Raw genomic sequence first — 6367 nt, 5'->3', positions numbered from 1 at the left:
AAGCCAAAGGTTGCGTTTCATTGGCAGGTCACTTAGAAGAGGCAAGAAGTCCACTAAAGAGACAGCTTACACTACACTCATTCGTCCTCTGTTAGAATATTGCTGCGCGGTGTGGGATCCTTACCAGGTGGGATTGACGGAGGACATCGAAAGGGTGCAAAAAAGGGCAGCTCGTTTCATATTATCACGTAATAGGGGAGAGAGTGTGGCAGATATGATACACGAGTTGGGATGGAAGTCATTAAAGCAAAGACGTTTTTCGTCGCGGCGAGATCTATTTACAAAATTTCAGTCACCAACTTTCTCTTCCGAATGCAAAAATATTTTGTTGAGCCCAACCTACATAGGTAGGAATGATCATCAAAATAAAATAAGAGAAGTCAGAGCTCGAACAGAAAGGTTTAGGTGTTCGTTTTCCCGCGCACTGTTCGGTAGTGGAATGGTAGAGAGATTATATGATTGTGGTTCAATGAACCCTTTGCCGAGCACTTAAATGTGAATTGCAGAGTAATCATGTAGATGTAGATGTAGACTTCTTATTTTCCAATCATCTGTTGTTTGTACTGCACTCATTATTTTTAGTAATCCAACTTTCAAATTTATCTATTCCAAGTTCATTGTTAAGATTCAGATGTGTATAAACATATTTTGTCTTGCCATGGTGGTAAAGGGTTTTAATTTTGTATCTACAGAGATGCATTTCTTATTGCAGAGAGTTTTAGAAAAACTGTATGTTCCTTTAGTTTCACTAATTCTCATATCTACTGCAAAGTTTTCTGTTCCACTTTGTTGTAATTTCTCCAAGATATCTAAATTTCCTAGCCATATCTGTTTTTTTCCCTATTTGTGTTTCAACATTTTTGGTGTATTTTTTATATATGCCATGTAATACATTTTACAACTGTTGGCTATTTTTTGCAGAAGATTTGTTTGAGTTTCAGCCAGAAGGCCTTCTCCTGAATTTGACAACACAAACACCCACATACACACACACACACACACACACACACACACACACACTCACACGCACATCATGCAAATGCAGGACATGAGCTGCTACACCAACAATCAGAATGACAACGTCTCATGTCCTGTGTTTGTGTGAATGTGTGTGTGTGTGTGTGTGTGTGTGTGTGTGTGTGTGTGTGTGTTGTCTTATTCAGAAGAAGGCCTTTTGGCTGAAAATTATACAGGAACTTAATAACTTTTTCTTATTGATAAATGTATAGATAATTATTGGATTCTCGTACCAAAGTTTATTTGAAAAGTATTTAACACTGATCGACAAAAGAAGATTTATGCTCTTTGTTTATGAGTTTTAGAGATAGTTACCTTTCATTGTTCTCATGTCCTAGTGATAAGATGTATACCGAGTGCTCCATAATTTAAAGTGGAATTGTGTTGCATAATGAAAGCAATTTATGAACAATATGATTTTCTCATTTACGATACCACGGATCCCAGCTCCTGTAACTCTGGAAGACTATTATTCTTCTAATTTTGTATGGAGAATGTAGATGGAGGCAATGATCCTCACAATGGTGCAGCTCAACAAAAGGTGTACATGAATGTGTTCACCTCTTTCCCTTTGTGGCTGCCAAGGACAATTTCAATATTTAGGTCATATTTGCCACGACATTCAGAACCTGAAGTCATTCTTTTCATTTCATTACGAAGTCTGATTATTTTCTTTCTTAGATGAATAAATGCATTTTTCCACAATTCTTTTTACCCAGGCCATGGAGAATGATAGTACTTATAATGTACAAGGCTCTATCCTGACTGTACTTTCGCATACATTTGAGTGTGTACCAGCTTAACTATATTTATGACCCATTTACTTTACAGTATTAATTCTTAGTTTGAACCACTCACTTGCAAATGTGCATGCCCTCTTATTTTGTATAGTCAGTTGGGTGTATTCCTTAATAACATTACTTTTAATATTTAGGGGCTTAGTTTCCACAATTCACCTTTGCCTGTGTCGCAATGGCACTTCACATGAAACATTTACTACATGACATTCATACTAACTCTCATTTCAAAATTATACTTCTAACAATTTAACAGGGTGGTTACAAAATTTACTTGTTTAGCAGTCTTTTGTTCTACCTGTCTGTGACTCACTGTTTCCACTATAAATATGACCCTACAGTTTTCAAACCTATTAGATATATTAAGGATGTTATAGCTGAGCTTTTCATGGAAATTTTGCCACATCTGGTTCAAGCTTTCCACTTGACTAAGAACTAAGTGAATATCAGTCCTGATGACAACAATGCAGACATGTGCTTCATTGAAATTCTGTGAACAAGGCTAGTGATGTACCTTTACTCATGAAGTATGTGACTTTGGATATCATGCATCCATGCAGTTCATGGGCCACCTGGTTCAAACCTCTGGCGCACTCTGCTGAGCCACCAAAGAAACACTATTATTTTAGTGGTCACAAATGAATGACTCGCTGATTCTGTAAATTGTATTACTGGTGTCTAGTCACTGCGTTCAGTACTATGTACAACCTGTACTTCACTGTATCGTATGTTTTGTTCTATAAAGTACTATGTTCCATAAATTGTATTTGTTCTTGTTATAGCAAACTTGGTGGCAAGTGAAGATTACATTTTCTCTGCTTGTTAGTGTCAGTGCTAAGTCACCTGACAAACATCTCGATGGAAGAAATACTCCAATGTATGATTGCCCAGCAGCAAGCTTTTTCAGAACTGCTGCAGGCTTCCATCACCACTCTCAGTCAAGTGGCCTCTGCATGTTCGTGGCAGGTTACTCTCCTATCAGTGCAACTGTCACCCTTTCCAGCATATGATGAATAAGCTGAAGATTGGGACTCCTGCAAGACATGGTTATGCCAAAATGTCTACGCTTTTAGCATGGACAATGCAAACCTGTGAAGAGCTTTCTTTCTACCCTGCCTTTTGCTGCCCATTTATCAGTTGTGTGCCTCACTGTGCCTTTGCAAGAACTAGCCATCTTATCGTTAGATGAAATGTGCAACCTTCTCTCAACCTATTACTGTGACAGAATGCACGTCACTGCAATGCTTGTAGAGCTTAACCATTATCAGAAATGCCCAAACCAGTCCTACAAAGCCTGGTCTGCTAAATTACTTGGGTTGAGGTATCATTGTAAATTTGTCACTGACAATGCAACTGTTGCCACCTCTGTTAGTGGGACCTATGCGACCATTGTCTCCAATGCCCTTGATGATTCCTGCAATGCTGACAGCTGACTTCAACGAGGACACCACTGTGGAGACACGATCCCTGGTCCTGTCATGCAGCCCCTCACAAGATGCGAGATGGCATACCAATCTGCATCCCTCATCACTTCTGTCCCTACTTGCTGGTGCTGGCCACCACATGCTGCAGTGGCTGCCACCATCTGGCAATGAAATGGACATGAGCACCATCACTGGTGTTTTTCATGACTTTTAATCTCAGTGCCTTGTGCAATTAGTGCTTTTTTTCATGGTTCCAGTGCTTTTTCAGTCTGTGCGCCTTTTCAGTACCAGTGCTTTTTTCTGTACATGTATTTTTCTGTGCCTAATTTTTTTGAGAATGTATGTGGTTTCCCAACCCCTATAAGGAAGCATGAAATGTGCAAGCTTCTTTCAACCTATTACTGAGACAGAATGCTTGTCACTGCAATGCGTGTATAGCCTTACCATTATCACAAATGCCCAAACCAGTCCTGCAAAGCCTGGGCTGCCTTTACTCATGACATCCACGATTTCAGAGATTGCTTGTCCATGCAGTTAACAGACCCACATATAGAGGACACCTAGGTCACCCCCTGGTGCACTCTGGTGAGCTGCCAAAGAAACACCATTATTTAAGAACTCACAAATGAGTGCTTTGCCGATTCTGGGTTCCATTTTAATGTTGACCAGTCATTGTGTTCAGTACAATGTGTAACCTGTACTTATTGTATCTTATGTGTTGTTCTATAAAGTACTGTGTTCCATAAATCATGTTTGTTCATGCTATAGAAGCTGGTCTTCTCAACCTTCCCTGCCAGTCACCAGAATGATCTGAGTATGACCTCAGAACAACCCAGTCATGCCAGTACATACAGTATGTGTTCACAAAGTCTTCTGAACAAGATTGAAGAAACTTTAGACAAAAAACTTGAACATCAGAGTGGGTTTGCAAAGGGAAGGTCCTGCACAGCTCACACTTTTTGAATTAAAATCTTTAATTCAGTGCAGTGTTAATGAGCAAATCCACAACAGTTTTATTTATTGATTTCAAGAAATAATTTGACCCAACAGACAGAAAAAACATTAGAGAATTTGGTGTTAAAGCAAAATTAGCAGACCTAATTCATAATTAAGTGCTGTGACAGATATAACATCTAAACTGAAATCTATGAGAGCTATCTCTGGGCAATCTGAAATAAAAGCTGATATAAGGCAAGCGAATGCTTTATCAGCTTTACTGTTTAACTGTGTTTCAGAAAAAAGTAAGAATTTGGAAATTGGGTGTAATAAATAATAAAATTGGAACAAACTATACAAATTCAGCATGGAATAATGACAATGTTCAGACAAAGATAGACTGCTAAAACAGACTCAAAAACAAGGTGTTGAGCCAAAATATATTTGAGTCTTTGATTTCAAGTTGTACACATGTAACCTACTAAATATGAGCTGAACTGGTTGACCATGTCACAGGCTTTCTCCTTGTGAGTTAGCCCCTCTTTTAACCATAATCAACAATAGTTCCCTCCAGCTATTAACTGCACCACTGCAAGTTGAGTGTTGAGAAACAGCAGAAATAGCTGAAATTGCTAAATCCAAACAAGGCCCCATGGCCCAATGGAATACAGGTCAGATTCTACACAGAAATTACATCTTAGTTATGCCATATTTTCACCATAATAATACAATGAGCACCTGGAAGGAAGTGTTGGTCACACATGTCTGTGAGAATGGTGTCAAAAGTGATTCACAAAACTGTCAAACATCACTAAGTTCCACCTCTTGCAGTATATTAGAACATATTCTGAGTCCAAACTTAATGAGGCACATCAAACAAAATGGTGTCCATTATAACCGGCATGGATTTCTAAAACATCAGTCATATGAAACCCAACTTGCCCTTTTCTCACTTGATATCCTGAAAGCCACAGCTAAAGGCAATAAGGTGGATAAGATATTCCTTGATGTCCAAAACATGGTTGATTCAGCTTTGTATTTGGTCTTATTAACGAAAGTATGAAAATATCAAACCGTAACATGTGGTTTTACGTATAATTTATAAAGGGAAATGGCACTGTACACCTTTTAGGCTCTGTGAGAGGTGGAAAAGACCAATGTGAAGAAAGAGAAAGGTTTTAAGTTAAGGATGAATGATTGGGAGCAGTAGACTGCTGCTAGGCTTTTTATGTGTGAAGAGGTGCCTGCCTAGTGGATTTAGACATTCAGCATGCATCTCTGCCTGCTGCTGTGGGTGTGCATTATTCCATGAAGACATGAGGGGAAAGTATCATGAAAAGTGTCCATGGAGAAGACATAACATTTGAATTAACAAATTAAAAATGTATCTTTGATATATTCTTCAGTTGTTCTTGTTCTACTTCTTGTTCTTGAACTTGAGGTGGAGGCAAACATTTGAGTTGAGGTCCACAAGGCTGGACAATGTAATATAATCAAGTTGTATTATTAACTGAAGAGAGAATACAAGTTTTAAATGGTAAGAGGTGTTTGAGATGTTTTTGAAGTTGTACCAAGAATTAAGCTCTATTTCAGTGTATTCCTTAAGTCTTAGAGAGGTTGAAACTCAATAACAGGCCCAGCTATGGATTCTGTAATAAGTAATACAGGCGATTATACATTCAACAAAGTTGCATTAGGCAAGTGTACATGGACTTCAAGGAGTAAAAAAACATCAATAACCTGATGTGTGAAGTTTATACACACATATCCAGATGTGGACGAGATAAGACCCACACTAAATGAAAACAGTGCACATGTTAACAGGGCTGACCAGGACAAGAGAAACATGATAGATGGGGAGCAGAAGATTAAAAATGAACAGAAATTTAAAGAAGATTTTATGTAAATATTCAATAAGAAATAGTTGCCATGGACAACAGACACCAACAATGGAAAGTCTAGCTGTATGTACATCATATAACGGCATGAGAAGAACTGATAAAGTAATGATGATGAACATATATACCAAGAATTTTGCAAGACTAGAGAGAAAAGTGTGGTTGACCATTATCACAAAGTCCACCACTACAGTATTGTGCATGTCTGATGAAAGAAACGAGTCGACAGACATCGCACCTGCCGTCCAACTCAGCACGCAGCCTATGGCACCATGCAGTTGTGTCACTAGCCACA

Source organism: Schistocerca nitens, chromosome 6 (assembly GCF_023898315.1).
Source record: "Schistocerca nitens isolate TAMUIC-IGC-003100 chromosome 6, iqSchNite1.1, whole genome shotgun sequence".
Taxonomy (NCBI): domain Eukaryota; kingdom Metazoa; phylum Arthropoda; class Insecta; order Orthoptera; family Acrididae; genus Schistocerca; species Schistocerca nitens.
The sequence above is the reverse complement of the archived record's forward strand: the minus strand, read 5'-3'. Positions refer to the sequence as shown.